Genomic DNA, 17226 nt, shown 5'->3' with positions numbered 1-17226 from the left:
GTTTCTCTAGCCCCTGGTCAGCCTCGGTCCCCACTGGTTGTTTTGTGTTCCCCTGCGTGGGCAAGGACCCTCAAGTCCCGTGATTGCCTCAGTTCCTCGGCAGATTCTCAGCCATGCGTCTGGAGAAATAGCCATCTCTGAAACATCTATCAAGAATCTGTCCATATATATTTCTTTCCCACAGGCCTCCTTGTTTGATACATCGTGTTACAGTATCCTCACTGTAGCAAATGGTGGGGAATTGCGAGCAGAACGATCCCCAATCCCTAAGCGACTGATGTGTGAGTAAAGAAACTTTGGATTCCTCTTCTTCTTTTTGTTTTGCTATTCCATATCTAAACTATGGAGGAACTGTGGAAAGACTCTTGGCTTTCAGAGCCGCATATGGACATTTATCTTAAACTTGAAAAGATTCTTGAACAACGATTTGTAAATTGTAGCTTGATTCAAGCTCAAAAGGGACTGAAACACTTCCTGGCATGGTTGTTTAAGAACTTTTTCTACGTTTCTTGGGACTTAATTCTTACCAAAGACTTTTGGAACACCATTTGGACACAGTTAATTTTTGAGTCAAAATATTTGCCGATGGAAGAATATTTTTGTGACTATTATTTAATTACCGAGACTGTTGAGCAATGTCAGCTGTGTCCTGGCTCAGGGAAGCCTGGCTCAGGGACTGTGAGACCCAGGCCACGTGCACCGAGCCCTCTCCGAGCAGCAGCGAGACAATTCCAGCGCGCGGGCAGAGCCACGCGAGCCGCAGTGCCGGTGGCGGAGCGAGGCGTGGCGGGAGCGGCAGGACCTGGCAGTGCCCGCCCGACCCCGCACGGCGTGTGGTGGAGCGAGCCCGACCGAGAGGGGCGGCGTGCGGGCGGCGGCTGGCAGTGGTGGCGGTGGAGCAGAGACACGCGCTGGAGCAGGGCGTGGGGGGGTCATCACTCAGGGGCCCGGCCGAGACGTGGGTGCAGCGCCTGGCAGCGGCAGCGCAGCTGCGAGCAGAGGAGGCGACGCACGGAGAACTGAGCAGCGCGGGCCAGCCCGGCCCGCGTGGCCCTGAATGCGACCCCGGGAAGAGCGCACAGGCACGAGCAGCCCCGACAATTCCAACACGGGAGCAACCAAAAGCGAAAGAGAAAGCAAAAATGCAGCGAGACAGAAAACAGCAGCCACTTGGAAAAAGGGAAGTATCACCGTAGCTAAGGTTTTAGGAATAGTGAAATGGTATCATGTTAAACAAAATTATGGTTTTATAACAACATGTGACAACCAGCAAGACATATTTGTGCATAGAATTGCTATTCAAAAGAATAACCCTGAAAAATGCATCCCAAGCTTGGGAGACGGAGAGGTGGTGGAATTCAAAATTATACAAGGTAGAAAAGGGTTACAAGCATCCCAGGTCACTGGGCCTGATGGTGTTCCTGTAAAAGGCAGTATACATGCTAAAAATCGTAGTCATGTTAGACAATATCTCCATTATAAGCCCCCCCTACAGTCTCCCTTTCCTAATCCCACCTTTCCCTTTTACCCTATGTCCTATTACCCCCAGTGTATTCCCAATCCATTTTTCCAACCATGCTTTTGCCAATTGTTTCCCCAAAAATCCCTTTGCAATGCTGAGTGGGAGATGAAAAAGGGGAAGGAAGAAATTAAACCCTCTCCTGCCTCAGTTTCCCCACAAAGCATGCCTGGAGAGTCCTGTATCCCTTCTGTCAGCCTTAAGACGTTCCAGAGAATCTGTTTGGACATTTAAAGACTCAGGAGGGTGCCTCATTTAATTTAAAACTGTTCTCGTTATGTTTATCCAGTTGTTTTCAATGTTAAGTTTTAAATCTCTTTTGTTAAACGGATGAAATGTTGGGGTCCCTCCCCCTGCCATGCAGCCCTGGGAGAGGGGCCCTGGGGGGGAGGCACAAGGTTTCCCTGCCCCTGGGCAGCCTCGTTCCCCACTGGTTGTTCTGTGTTCCCCTGCTTGGGAAAGGACCCTCGGGTCCCGTGATTGCCTCAGTTCCTCGGCAGATCCTCAGCCATGCGTCTGGAGAAATAACCATCTCTGAAACATCTATCAAGAATCTGTCCATATATATTTCTTTCCCACAGGCCTCCTTGTTTGATACATCGTGTTACAGTATCCCCACTGTAGCAGTCTGGTACCTTGGAGTGCCTGGGTTTAATAGTTTCACCTACTATTCTCAGGTCCTGCACCGTAACTATCAGGATAGGAGTGTTATAGGGGACATACACAGTTCCAAAAGACCCACCTTTAGCTCAGCAACTGGCTGCAACTCCTTCCTTCCTGCCTTCCTGCCTTTCTGCCTCCCTGCCTTCCTGCCTTTCTGCCTTCCTGCCTTTCTGCCTTCCTGCCTTCCTGCCTTCCTGCCTTTCTGCCTTCCTGCCTTTCTGCCTTCCTGCCTTTCTGCCTCCCTCCCTGCCTCCTTTCCTCCCTGCCTCCCTTCCTCCCTTCCTCCCGTCCCTTGAAAGAGGGTATTGCTGTTTGGACACCAGCTGTCCAGGTCACCTCAGAGCAATGTGGAGAGGCTCCATATCCAGTTTTCCATACTTCCCTGGGACTGCCCACACCTCTGGGTTCACTCCAGCATTCACAACAGTGTTAGCCTCCCCATTACTCCCCACAACACCAACTCGCATTCCCAACTCCAGCTGTCAAATCCCCTCCCAGCAAACCACAATCACAACTAGGAGTAATCAGAAACTCGTGCTTTTCAAACCCATCTCACACATTCAGCAAACTCTCCTGGGTGTCCCCGTATACACACACACACACATTCACCATTCATCTTTCCCACTTACGAAAAGAACATTTGACCAATTCTTCCCCCTGTGGCATAGACAGAGAAGTTCCCGTGCCTACTCGGAAACGCGCTTCTCAGCTGAGCCGCGGTACGATAGCAGATTCCTTCCCAACTGCTCTTTGGGTCGGCTCTCCCCTGCCGAGGAGGGAATGCCTCTGCCACATCCTCGTGGCTGTCAGGAAAATCCATCCACAAACACCAGAGGTTTATGTCCAAAAAGGAGACAGAGGAGTCCTGTAATTTTATTCAAATAAAGGGAGAGGCCATGGGGCATTCCCCTGGTGTCTCTCAGATTGTTAGAGGACTCAGCCTCCTATTTATCCTAATTTCCCAGCCACATTTCCCTGTCTCTTTCCCTATTGGCTGAGGTACTTGAGAGGTACAGGCTTCCTGAATCGCCTAATACAGACGCCCTTCTAATGTATACCCCCCTTTTCTTTTCCTTGTGTCAATCAGTGGAATTCCTATGGAATTTACCGTTCTTCCCATTGCTTCTTTCATCTCTCAGTACCTGGTCTTATCTAGCAGACCCACAGTTTGTTTGTAAAGGCAAATTTCTCTCATCCCTTTCAATCCCTCCTCTTAATTTTCAATAATTGTCTTTACAAACTTCAGCTATTGTTGACTTAAATTTCTGTTCTTGGGTCTTTTTTGGTTTTGCAGTTATTTGCAGTGACATCATTTTCTGTCCTTTCTTAGCCATTTCTGGATCTGTAGGCATGGCTGCTACCTGCATCCGCTTGATCACATGCTGAATAAGTTGCACTAAGCAAGGGATCATGAATGGTAAAAAGATCAGGGTTGCTACAGCACGTGAGAGGAAAAAAAGCATTTGTTTAACCCACAGTCCACCAGGTAACCACAAAACATGTCCCATTCCCATCCTTTGCACATTTGGACCGGTACACAAGTTAACTTTCTTACTCCCTTTGTTATTTGCTTCACTACTTTTCCATTGTCATCTATTTGCAAACAGCAGTTTGAGTCATTTAATTTTCTGTACACTCCTCCTTTTTTCTGCTAATAGATAATCTAATACCACCCAATGTTGAAATATCGCATTTTTCATCTGAGTGGATTGGTCAGCAGGAAGGTCAAGAGCGGTAGTTGTTGGCTGGTTATTATTTCAAAGACATCTTGTAACCTAATTATCAGATTTAAATAATAAATAGGTCCTCTGGCACCTGATATGAATTCATTAGGGTTCCAAGTGGATTCATTAGGGGTCCATAGTATTGTATGTTTCACTCAGGTGGCCATTCATCTTTTCCCCATTTTTGGGTACTCCCTCCAGCCAGGGATGCATCAACTGATTGTTTTTCTCTAATTAGATCATCACATACTTTGATTCCTGACTGATTTTCCTGAACTTGTGGTAGCAAAAGAACAACGGTCTGATATACCCTACACAACATATCCCTGACCAGTTTGCAGGTAACCTGCGATGCCATTCATGGCCAGTCTTCACACCTTCCTGGCCTTCCTCAGACCCAACAATTGCTAAGGCTAAAGGTTTTTGCTACTTCTTCTCCTAGGACTAAGAAAACTATTTTCCCACCTCTGGCCCAAACCTAACTGACAATACAAAGGTAAGATTATTAAGAGAAACATTCTAATGGTGTAATCTAGTATCTTAAGCTAATTCTCATGTTGTCTTCTGCACCACCTGGGGTGAGTGAGGGCACAGAGACAGCTTAACATAAAGAAAGCAGTGATGGTGAGGATTAGCCTGCCAATGACTGGAGATCCGAGAAGACGCCCATACAGACTATTCTAGCAGAGAGTCTGTGGGTAGGCACACGGGGCTTCCCCGATGTCAACGCACTGGCTACTGCTCCGGTCCACTCCTGTGGAGTGTCAGTTGTGGCCTTCCGTCCTTCTCCTCCAGCTGAGATGTCCAAATCTCCGGGGTCTCCGAGACCTTGACCCGAGCGCAATGGGTCCACCCGTGTTCAGCTGTCTTGGCGGCTTTTTCTGTGGTCAGTAACACTTGGAAAGGTCCACATTACTTAGCCACCAGTGGTAATTCTTTCTACCCCTTAACCAGGACCCAATCTCCTGGTTGGATGTTATGAACAACAAAGTCCAAAGGCAGGGTCTGTGCTAGCTGAGCTTCCTGTCAATGAGATTTCACAAGAGACAGTATCCTGGCCACATATTGTTTTAAATACATCACTTATTCCCACCCCCCCTTCATTTCAGGGGGGAGTCTGTGTAAACTTGGCTTCTGCGGGCTGTGGTCTCCCCTACCCCAAACTTAGCCATGGAAGAGTCTCTGCTGCTTTTGGCTCTCTTGTGGAGGCATTCCTCTCCTTCAGCCTCAGGAGGTTGTGTGAGAGGAACAAGCAGCATTGGGGAGGATGTGAACGAGGAACAAGCAGTGTAGCATAATCCTGAGAAAAAGGAAGAAAAGGGTAAGAAAATGCAAGCTGAAGGACAGTTGTGACATACACGACGGACGATGTGACACACATACAAGAACCAGTCATAAAGCATAAAGTAGCGCATGAAAATAGGCCTTAACCAGTAATAAATATGCATGATTGCGTGTAGGGAAAGCAAAAACTGTGTATTAAGGACAGTAGTTCATCAATAAAATGGCTTCTGCCTGATTCACATTGACTCGTGTAGAGTCCATCGTTTCTCTCTGGCGTCCACAGGGGTGATGAAGAAAGATTATAGGAGAAAAGATAGAAACAGCAGAAGCAATGACATAAGTAATCATACAGTGTTCAGTAGTTCAAAATATGAATTCAGTTGTAATTATTAACCCCAATTCTTATTAGTCAGTGCCCCCACCCCGTGAATCCCAGGAATCGGTGTTTTTAAATGCGTAGTGGGTGTGAGGGATATCACAATATTGTATCTCTTAGATGGTGGTTCAATATGTTTTGAAATTAGTTACAGAATTGTACAGCGGGTCTTCATTTTTAAATTCCACAGAAGTGTATCCTTGACAGGTCCATGTATTAACATGTCTCCATCAGCTGAGTTTCAAGAGGATTTCTAGCTCTTGTAGGATAATTTATTAACTTTGCATCCTGGAATAAATGTGAATGGATTTGTCGAGGACGTGTGTTTTCTGCTTAACTGCATTCACATATAGTTAGAAGAATTTCATTGGTAATATTCCTACTCTGCTGGACAATTCTATGCATTATGAAGGATTAGTTTTTATGATCCAAAATTAACACACAAACCATTTTCCCACAAAATGTTCTCATGCAAACATATCCTTCCATCAGGACTATGCTTTTCAGGAGCCAGGTTATAGCACTCTTGTAATTTAATCTTGACACAAAATAGAAACTGTGGCTTTATTATTGGTGGGATTAGAAATGAAATTCATTCCCTTTTCAATTTAGTTGTATCATCTCAAGTAGCTTTTTTCTTTTGAAATTCAGTGAGCAAATTGCTCTCATCACATTCTGCACCTGCAAGGGAGAAGCACGTGCATTGCAGAATGTGCTGTAGTCACTACACTGATTGGCATAAATAGGAGAAGTGAGGCAAAGTTAAAATACTCTTTTAGGACATAGGGCAGGAAATTCAACAGCCCATTAGTTTGAGACCTGGTAGAAGGCTTTTTTGTATTTTATTCATGTCCTATTTGCAGTCCATGGCTACCCCTCCAGATTTAGGAAGGGGGATTCAGTCCTTTTGCATGTAACTTTTGCTTGTGTTTTTTAAGACTCTTTAATTCGCTAATTAGTAAATCCGAAAAATTTAGCCAAATGCTAATAATTTTGAAGCCTTCCGAGGCAGAACTGGGAAGGTTAATACATAGTTGTATGATTTCAAATATGTATAAGTTCTTAGACCAGCTCTCAGGATAAAATTGGTTGAGACAAATTATACATCCATAAGACCTTAGCTACAACGTTTTTTCAGTAAAAAGACAAAACAAGTCAGACAAAAATCAGACTTAAGAATATGTAGAATACTTTGACTAATATTTGATTTCCTAGCAAGTCACTTGCAATGAAAACACAAACTAATTACAAACATTAACAAACTGAAAATGCAAGCAAGTCTAATGCCACTTTAAATTTCACTGGTTTTCATGCAGTTCCATCTCATGTCTTGGTAGGTTCCTATAACAAGAAAGTGAATTTGCTGCTTGCAGTTTTTCTGCTCCCAAACTGTTTTCCTTATCTTCAACGCAGGGATGTTTGTCATTGCTAGAAAAAAAAAAAAAAGACAAGAAACAAACTTCCCTGGCAAAACCTTTCAGAGTGAAACAAGTTGCTAATTGCATTAATTCATTTAGGTGAAGTTTGAGCTTTTATTCTATGAAGTGCTCATTGGACCACTTTTGTTGTTTCCCACAGGATTTCAGAGGGGTTTCCTCCAATTGACTGTTCAGCGCAGGGAGTGAGACTGCTTTTAAAAGTTTTCCAAGAGTTGCAGTCTGTGAATGAGGCATTTGAGTTGCTCTTTTTTTCCCAGGGTTTTAGTAGGTTTCTGTTTTTCGCCCTGGAGCAGTTTGCCTTATCAGATCGCTCCTTTTGTTCCAGTGATTATCGAGTTTGGCAGCAAGCAATGCCATTGCCTAAAGCCTTTTTTGATAACCAATCACTTTTTTGGTAATCAATCATCTTTTTAGTAACCAATTGCTCCGTATCCCAATTTTTTTGTACCAAGTCCACCCCAGGGGGAGAGAGACGACTAACAAAGTATCTAAGGAAGGACAATAAAACATTTACCTTGCACTGACCACCCGGGACAGGCATTTAGGCATTTTCCCCTAAAGTTAAGCCTGCATAGGGACAACACCATCTCCACACAGCAGCAGCTGCAGAATTGGCCTCAGGATTAGAATATGCCAATTCCAGTTCTCCACAACAAACCACAGATGGCGCGGGGGGGGGGGGGGGGTGGGGGGGGGGGGTGGGGGGGAAGTGGTTTTCCCCACAAGACAGGAGCTGCAGAATTGGCTTCAGGACTTGAACCTGCCAAATCGGTTTGTTATCCTGGCTCTACAAATGTACCAGAAAAATCCTTTGCCTTGCTGTGGATATAAATTGCATTGAACACTGAGAAGGCTGCGTTCAGAAAAGCAAATGGAACAGTACCGAGGCTTCCTCATGAAGGAAACTTACAGTCACTGTACAAACACTCTTGTCTGTCTCATCTAAGCAAACACCCAGATTCCTGTACATTGCGGTGAAAAAAGCTCCTGCAGACTTCAGAACATTCGGAAAACATGCATTTATTGAACAAATTCCTGTATTTTTTCAACTCTGCTTCTGCTATGCAGGACATTTCTGAAGTTGAGTGGGGGTGAAGAAGTCAGCTTTAGCTACACGAGGGTGCTGTTTACGCACTAGAGAAATTTGCAGAGAGTGTAGATAAACTTCACATACCAGTACCATAGTCACGGATGATCCTTAAATAATCTATGTGCTGAGAGTTACTAACTCCTAGGGGTGCTATATACGTGTATATCTATATAGGTATAGATGTATGGATCTGTACATAGGTGGGTATATATGAATATAGACATGGGTATGTGTGTATATATATAGGTGAATATATATATTGGCCACTAACCGTTACAGCCCTACAAGAGAAGGAGACACAGAAGGGAGGGGCACCCCACTCCTGAGGTACTCTGCTGTGTCCAGCACAGGTGTGTCACGGACTGTGGGGCTGTGCAGGGCATGTGCCAGGCTCTCTGTCTCTGCTGCTTTGCCTCTGGCTGCCCTTGCCCCGTCCATGCTTCCCTTCCTGCTCCTACTGTTCTTCTGCCTCTTCCAAGGGTCTCTGGACCACAAGAAAGGCCTTTTTAACAGCCTCTGTCCGGATGTAGTCAGCTGCATTCAGGAAAGCAGGAGCATGAGCTGTGGGACTGTGGGTCTCACGTGCTCGCCTCTCTGCCCCTGCTGCAGTGGGTGTTACTGCTGATGACACAGCCCTACTGTTTTCCATGTCCTGCTCTTCCACCATCTGCTGGCTGGATGCTTGCAGCTCAAGTGTAGCTTTGTCCTGGCCATCTCTCCTGATACACTCCGCTGTGTCCAGCACATCTGTGGCATCAGCTGTCAGGTGTTTCGTCTTCTTCTTCCTCTCCTTCTCTCCTGTGCTGGATGTAGCGGTGGAGGTCAAGGGCGGAGCCCTCAGTCCTTTCCAGACAAGGCTCTGCCACCTCCGTCGAGCCGGGATCTTGATGACTGTAGGCGCAGGAAGGCTTTGGGCACGTCCTGCAGGTCTTTCTGCTCCTGTTGATTCCTCTGGGCTCAGTTCCTCATCCTGCTGCTCCTCTGGGTATTCAAAGGGTTTCTGGACCATAAGCATGGCCTTTTTAACAACCTCTGTCCGGATACAGTCGTTTGCATCCAGGAATACCGGAGCATCATCTGGCTGACTGTGCACGGTATCTCCTGGGCCCTCTGTCCCTTCTGCTGGGGCTGGGATGTCCTGGTCTGTACTCAGGAGAAGCGGGCCATCAGCTCTGGGGCTGTGCAGGACGTGTGCCGGGCTCTCTGTGTGTTCTTCTCTGGCTTTTGGTCTCGGCTCTTTGTGTACACTTTGTTCTGGCTCCCACAGTTCCTCTAGCTCTTCCAAGGGTCTCTGGACGACAAGAATGGCCTTTTTAACAGCCTCTGTCCGGATGTAGTCAGCTGCATTCAGGAAAGCAGGAGCATGAGCTGTGGGACTCACGTGCTCGCCTCTCTGCCCCCGCTGCAGTGGGTGTTACTGCTGATGACACAGCCCTACTGCTTTCCATGTCCTGCTCTTCCACCATCTGCTGGCTGGATGCTTGCAGCTCAAGTGTAGCCTTGTCCTGGCCATCTCTCCTGATACACCCAGCTGTGTCCAGCACATCTGTGGCATCAGCTGTCAGGTGCTTTGTCTTCTTCTTCTTTTTCTTCCTCTCTCCTGTGCCGGAGGTGGTGGTGGAGCCTAAGTGCAGAGCCCTCAGTCCTTTCCAGACAAGGCTCTGCCACCTCCATCGAGCCAGGATCTTGATGACTGTAGGTGCAGGAAGGCTTTGGGCACGTCCTGCAGGTCTTTCTGCTCCTGTTGATTCCTCTGGGCTCAGTTCCTCATCCTGCGGTTCCTCTGGGTATTCAAAGGGTTTCTGGACCATAAGCATGGCCTTTTTAACAACCTCTGTCCGGATACAGTCGTTTGCATCCAGGAATACCGGAGCATCATCTGTGCGACTCTGCTCGGTATGTCCTGGCCTCTCTGTCCCTTCTACTGGGGCTGTTACCCTCATCCCCTCAGCAGTACCTTGTTCCAGGCCCCTCTGTTGCTCCGTGAGCCCCTCAGATCCCCGCATCACAATTACAGCTTTGCTCAGGAGCTCGTCTCTGATGTACTGGGCTGTGTCCTGGACAGCCAGGCCATCAGCTGTGGGGCTGTGCGGCGCATGTGCCGGGCTCACTGCTCCTGCTGCTCTGGCTGTTACTGCCTGTGTTGCATCCGTGCTGTGTTCCAGGTGCCTTTGCTCTTCTATCTGCTTGTTGGGTCTCTCGATCACAATTGCAGCCTTGCTCAGGACCTCACTGCTGAAATACTGGCCTGTGTCCAGCTGATCCAGTGCATGGCCTGTGGGCTGCTGCTGTTCCTGCTTCCCTGTCTTGTGTATTGCAGTGAAGACCGTGTGCAGAGCCCTTGGGGCACTCTTGAAGACGGACGTCCGTCTCTCTCGAGCCAGGGCATCGATGACTGTGGGGGAAGGAGATCTGAAGGCAGGTCCTGCAGGTGTTCCTGCTTCTGTTGCTTCCTTCATGCTCAGTTCCAGGTCTGGCTCTGCTTCTTCCAGCTGCCGGCCAGGACCCTTTTTCACAGGGTGGTCCTTGTCCAGGCCCTCAGCCCTGATGGACTGGGCTGGCTCTGGCAGAGCCTCTTTGCAGCCTGCTGGGTGCTGCCTCTTTTGCTCTCCTTTGCCTTGGGCAGCAGCTAAGGCCCTCCACAGAACGCTCAGCGCCTTCCTGCGCCACGTCTGGTTCCCTTCAACCAGGGTGTCCAGGAAAGTAGAGAAAGGGATGGTGTAGGTGAGGGCCTGGCCTGCATCTGGGTGAGCTGCTGCCTGCTCCCCCACCTGAGAGGGCTCTTCCTGAGCTGCTGAGGTGACAGTGGCTGTGCTACCTTCTCCTTCATGGTCTTCACCTGAGAGACATTCCTTGTCCTCAGATCCTCGTGCTGTGGTACTTGCTACTGTTCCCTCATCCATGTGGCAGCTGGGGCCTTCCTTGGGACCAGGGTGGGAGCCCCTGTTGTCCTGCAGGCCCAAGGAATTGAGCCGGTGGTGGACCGGAGATGACCCAATGTCATCTGTCCCTTGGCACAGCTCTGTGTCTATTGCATCTTCCCATTCCTCTGCCTCGGACAGCTCAACATCAAGGGCGTCTTCCCACTCCTCTTCCTCAGACAGCTGAACATCAAGGGCGTCTTCCCACTCCTCTTCCTCAGACAGCTCTGGACCCATGGCATCTCCACACTCCTGCTCCTCGGTCCAGGCCACTGGCTCACTGCTTGGAGCTTGGGCTCCTAGCCTCTCCAGTATCACCTGATTGTTTAGGGTGCCCTCAGTGAATCTCCGATGTGTCACCTGTGGCTGCTGTGGTGCGGTGTAGCCAATCGTCCATGGGAGGCTGGTGGCCCTGTCCCGTCCGGTCTCAGGCTGTCCCATGGTGTCATTGGCACTCACCTGCCCAGGTGTGTCATCGAGCCTCCCGGAGAGCCTCAGCAAGGAGCCCTGTCCTTGCCTCTGTGGCTCTCTGTGCTCCAGGCCATCCTGCTGCTGCAGCAGGGTGGCTTCCCACAAGCCGTGGGCCCAGACGCTCCTGCGCGGCTCCTCCAAAGGCCTCCTCTTGAAGGACACGATGACCTCCTTCAAAACAGGCCCGTGCCACAAAGTGCTTTGGTGGCACTCAATTTGCACTGACAGCCCTGCTTGGTCCTGCCATGCCGGATGCTGCTGGTGGCCTGTGCCTGCATCTGCACCCCTGCTCGGGGAAGCTGATACAGACACGCGGCGTGCCTGTGCCGGCTCTGCTGCCGGCCGCTCCTCCTCCATGCTTGGCTTTGGCGTCCTCTGCCGCAGACCTGTCACTGCTGCCCTGGAGAGCTGCTGCCTCCCGAGAGAGCTGCTCTCCTAGGACTGGGCACCCCAGGGCTCTCTGCTCCTTAACTACCGTCAGGGCAGGGCCCCGTGTCACAATGGCCTCTGTTTCCTATGGGCACTGCATCACAGGGGGCCACTGTCACACAGGGCCATGCCCTGGCTTTGCCATTCTGTTGTCTAATGCAGTCTTCAGAAAGACAATGAAGATTTAAACAATATGTGAACAAGCTGAGATGACAAAAACAGCTTTTTCATTTTCTGGATTTCAACTTTGCTACCTGTTTGGCTCAGCAAGAAGATCCCAAGTAAATAATGGTTCAGAACTATCAGAAAGGGTGAAGAGGAAGGCGATGCTGTTATTTAGTTATGTGTTGTATTTAATTAACACTCCTCATCTACAAGCAGCAGCTTAGTAAGTTTTCTTTGGGAAGCAAGAACTCCTCAGGCAGAGTTTGAGGTCATGACTATAGAATGAGACATCTCTTCCTCCACGTGCTCCTGGCTCTGCAGTTCACTTCTTCCTTTGGCCTTTCCAGCCACTTAGAAAGTTTTTCTCTCATTCTCCCTGACATCCATCATCCAAAGTCCTGCCAGAATTCAGGGTCTCTTCTGCATTGCTGTAAAGGCTGTTGTAGGCTGCACTATGCACTGTGACACACACAACGCTGGCCTTTTGAGGACTTCTAGACCTAGATGTCACTCCCTTTTTTGTGGAATTCTGGAGCTAGAACTGACTTGAGCTCAACGAGCCAGCTTTGCAGGGACTATGCCTCTAATTAACTGGAATCCTTTGCAAATTCCTTTATTTATCTCAGCAGTTTTCTTCAACACACTAAAGAGGGCACAAACTCATTGGGTCACAACACAGGGATTTTGTTCCCCACTTGTCTTTGAGGATTTAAAAAGAAAGCCTTGGATCAAGGAATGCAAGCACTGCCATGACACATTACAGAGCCAGCTCACAGTGCTGGCAAAGCTGCGGAGGGAACAGGGGCTCATTCCAGACAGAAGCTAAACCATTTCTTCAGGTTGGTGTTTGAACCAAACAAACGATACAGTTCCTCCACATTTGACTGAAAACTGGTTGGCCTTAGCTGCATTTGCAACTCTCAGTCCATGTGCTAGGCTCACATGAGTGAGATGCTCAAGAAAAACATGCATCAAGCTCAGGGGAAAATGCAGGCTGTGGCAACACAGCTGGTGCAAATTAAAAAAAAAACCCCTCATTTTATCTCAAAACAAATGGGACCAGAAAGTGACCTTCATTTCAAGGAAAGGGTTTTGTCTAACTGAGATCTGTAACGTGTTATGTGATACATGTTTTGTATCACTGCACTAAGTCAGATTTCCTGTGTAACATCAACTCCCTCTACTACGGTTGAGTGGATCAGTAATGTAAATGATTCTCATTGAGTTCATTAAGTGAGCATAAGCATCTCCCTAATTAGCCAGCCCAGCATAGGGGGAGTGAATGTGTGACTCGGTCAAATGCAGAGCATAAAATCCAGACAACCAGAAAAGAATGTTAAAGAGAGTAATGGGCTTCAGCTGGTTTCAGCCATTTCTTCAGCCGGCATGTCTTCCCGGAGACGGGAGTCCCTCAGAGCTGTGATGGTGAGTGGCCCGCAGGGAACAGCAATGGGATCACACTGTGCTGCGGGCTGGTGCTGCGGCTACGCGGGAAACACGGTGGCGGCTGCGGGCTGGGTGCAGGCAATGGCTGCTCTGAAAGATGGGGTTCAAAAGAGATGCAGCTAAATGTAACAAGAGCATACCACAGTTAACAAGCTAGGAACATCCTGTCTAGCAAAGAACATCATGATAAAGGGGAAGCAACACATAACACAAGGGAATAGTGAAGCTCGCTGAGGCAGCACAGTGTGTACAAAGCCCAACAACGCATGCTCAGAGGCAAGAGGGAAAAAGTTCAAGCTAGAGGAAGACTTTGAACCTTCATCTGACGACCACCAGAGAACATAGCGCTTGCACTTAAGAGATGCTAATTTGTGTAATAAATGGTTAAAAGGTTTTTTTTGTTAAAAAGAAGCTAATAGTTACTTGTTATATACAGTTAATAAGTTAATTATTATTGCGACTGTACGGGTGTAATGCTGCTATGTGATCGCTAGATGGTGACACCAATGGGGAAGAGTGGTGGGTCTATAGAGAAGAGGGGAACGTTCTGGAATGTTCTTAAGATGACTTAATAATCTATGAGGTACACATCTTGAAGAATTATTGGTTAGGGGGCAAACCAATCACTCAACGCCCCAAAGACTGACGGAGCTGAACACCAATGAGGACCCTAGCAACGAGCCATCAGAGGGAGGATTCCAGCTGCACCAATCACAACATCAACAGAGACTGTAAAAACTGCCCCGGTGCTCAGCCCCCTCGTGGGGGTTTTCCTGATGAACCTGAGTCCGAAGGAGTGCCCTGTGCGTCGCACTGTTGTTTTTATTCTGGGTTGCCGAGTGGGACTCGGGCTTATCTCGAGTCTCCGCTCCTGGTTTTTCTTTTTAAATAAACGAGCAGACTTTTACCCCACCCAAAAAGTCCCCGCCTCGTTTATAACAATTTGCATATAACTGCATATAATTGCTAGGAAGCAATTTGCATATAACCTCCTATCCTAGGGAAAGTAATGCAGATGTATGAACTATGTCCATATAAACTTCACTGTAACTGAGCTGGGCGTGCGTGTTAGGAGGAGAGATCCCCTGCGCAGCCGTCACCGAATAAAGCAAATAACCATTTCACTGACTTAGTCTCTGGAGTGCTTGCTGGCTCATCGTTGGAGTGATTCAGCTCCGTTGGGGAAACACCGGAGCACCGGGCTGTCGCGGCGAAGCAGGGCAGAGGAAGTGCGGACAGGGAAGAAGGACCACAGGGACAAAAAGTCGATGGGGGCTGACCCTCCGGGCGAGCCCCTGATCCCTCCAAGAAACCCAGAGCAAACTGGCGCCCGGCTCGTGGCGCAGTTCCCTGCTTCGGCGTGCCAGCGCTCCTCCCACAGCCCCACTTCCCGGGCAGTTTCTCGCGGGCATCCGGGACTCTGCCCCACGGGCCAGTGCGGGGTCGCTTCCAGCCCGCTTGTGGAAGCTTTCTCTGCCCTGATCGGCTGCCAGGCCGGGCAGGGCGGGGTGGCAAAGAGCGGCCGCGAGAGGCCGAGGGCTGGGGCCGGGAGCAAGGCTGGGGGCAGCGCTTGGAGGCAGTCGGTCAGGGCTGCGGTGCTCCTGTTCAGGGGACAGAGAGGCTCCGGCAGGCTCTAGCAGGCTGCAGCTGGGCTCGGGGGGCAGGGGCCAGGGAGAGCAGCGTCGAGCTGAGGTCATTTCTAGGGCTCCAGGCTGGGCTGGGCGGACTGATGCAGTCCGGAATTCCTTCCGTGCTGCATGGCCCCTGCCATGGTCTGATCGCCTGAGGAAAATCTCTGGGTCCTCTGGAGAAGTTCTTCCCTAGCAGCAGCTGGGCGGGGTAGCCTGGAGAGATCCTCTTAGTGATAGAGGCTCTCTTCAGCCCCGGTAGGCTGTCTGGAGAAATGTCCCCAGAGCCAGAGCCTTTCTGTTCCCCCTGAGGGAGCTGCCCGGCACCAGAGCCTCTCCGTGCACTTGGTGTCACCTGCCGTCACTGCCAAGATCTGCCCAGCTTTCCTAGTACTTGCTATTAATGTTAGTAAAACCAGCTTTATAACCAGCCATTCCAGATGAAATCCAAGCAATGTTGAGACATTCTTATTTTAAAATTAATTGGTCTCTCACAGTGGATTTCTTTTTGTAATGAGAGGGAGAAAGCAGATTCTTGGTGCTTGTGAAAGAGCTGTTGGGAATCCTAAACTGCAAGAGAGCCTCTCATTGATTAACTTCATCTTTCTTGGGAAATTTTGCTGGTGACACGGTTGTCAGCATAATTCATTGGGGTTTTTTTAACAGTGATTTCCCTTTGGTAGACAAACATTTAGTAAATTTATTTTAAGTGTGTGTCCCACATAGGGGAACGAAAGAGAAAATACTTCTCCCTATCTGTTTGTTCACCTAGGATCTACTTGGAGTTTATCTACTCGATAAAGAAATTTGTCTCTATATTTGACATGTTAACCACCAGCGTGTGTACTTGCTTTTACTCAGCACTCCGGAGTAATAACTATCCCACAAACACCAGAACAAGAGTGTTCTGTGGCCAGAGGTCTCTCTTCTTGATAAAAAGACCCTTCCTTCAGGATATATAAATGTCCTAAAAGGAAACCATGTAATTGTCCAGTAAAACACATTCCATATTAAAAGGTGGTTTGTAATGCAAATGGGTTAAGATTAAAATTTACAGCACTACAGTTTTCTATCACACTCCTAGAAGCAAACAATGCTATCTGTATGTTTTTAAATAAAGTCTTTGTGTGTGGCGGGTTAACCTGTGGTACAAGGGACAGAGAGAGTTTGCAGTGAGACAGTCCCTAGTACCAGAGAGCTCTGTCTAGGTCACGGTGAGAAAAGAAGCCTCTCCCAAAACGCTTTGTTCTGTTACGGTCATCTACCCCAGTTCTGCTTCCCAGGTTGGCTGTTGGCTGCTCCGCCCCCTTGCTGCCTTACCTGTTCCATGCCATAGGAAGCTCTCCACTCCAGGTTCCCCCCATTGGCCTCTGCCCCTCACCACTCCCCCAGAGCTTCACCATTGGTCCCCATTCCCTAGTCCCGCCTTTGTACGGCCCCTGTGCCCTCACACCATTGGCTCGTGGTGCTAGCCCCACTCCCGTACTTAAGCTTGAGCTCTTCACCGTTCTGGCTGTTCGCCTCAAGAGCCCGTCACAGTGTAGAAGCAGTAAACAGCTCCTGTGGGAATCTATGCAAGGATTCTTCCTGCCTCTTTGCTGTCGACCCACATTACTGAAGCTATCCATGCACGCGTGTGTGAACTTAGCTGATCCTGCTGAGCGGCTTCGCTTTGGAGACGCCTTTTAGAGATCGCTACACCTGACGCTCCAGCACAGAAGCTGCAAAGCCAGAGAGATAGCGATATTTGTGTTGCTCCTTTAATTAAGAGGTGGACTTTTAAAAACAATAAAGTTTATCTGAGTTGCCTTGCTGTTTGTATAAATTCTTCCCCACCCAAGATGCAGATTGCAGTTTAGAATGAAAGCACTGCCAGTCGCATCCAGACTGAAGCATTTTTATAGAACATGTTGAAGTCTAAGGATCCCATAAGTCTAACTAAGGTTATTAAGATACACTAATTACTACCGCAGGCCTGGGCCCTAGGATATATCACTGTGTCTCGCAGCCATAGGGAGGAGGAGGAGGAGAGAAGATCCAGCAGGCAGGAATTGTGCAGCAAGATTGATTT

The 17226-nt window shown here is 48.6% G+C and overlaps 1 long non-coding RNA gene across 1 annotated transcript; it reads left to right on the top strand.

Annotated features, from left to right (window-relative positions):
- Positions 1-841: 841 nt before the first annotated feature.
- On the top strand, positions 842-5885 carry LOC138103995 (uncharacterized). The gene is made up of 2 exons (XR_011147913.1): positions 842-4402; positions 5016-5885. It is a non-coding gene; the product is annotated as an uncharacterized lncRNA (long non-coding RNA).
- Positions 5886-17226: the final 11341 nt, after the last annotated feature.

The sequence above is a fragment of the Aphelocoma coerulescens genome (assembly GCF_041296385.1).
Source record: "Aphelocoma coerulescens isolate FSJ_1873_10779 chromosome Z unlocalized genomic scaffold, UR_Acoe_1.0 ChrZ_unloc_scaf_3, whole genome shotgun sequence".
In the NCBI taxonomy this organism is placed as follows: domain Eukaryota; kingdom Metazoa; phylum Chordata; class Aves; order Passeriformes; family Corvidae; genus Aphelocoma; species Aphelocoma coerulescens.
The sequence above is the reverse complement of the archived record's forward strand: the minus strand, read 5'-3'. Positions and strand labels throughout refer to the sequence as shown.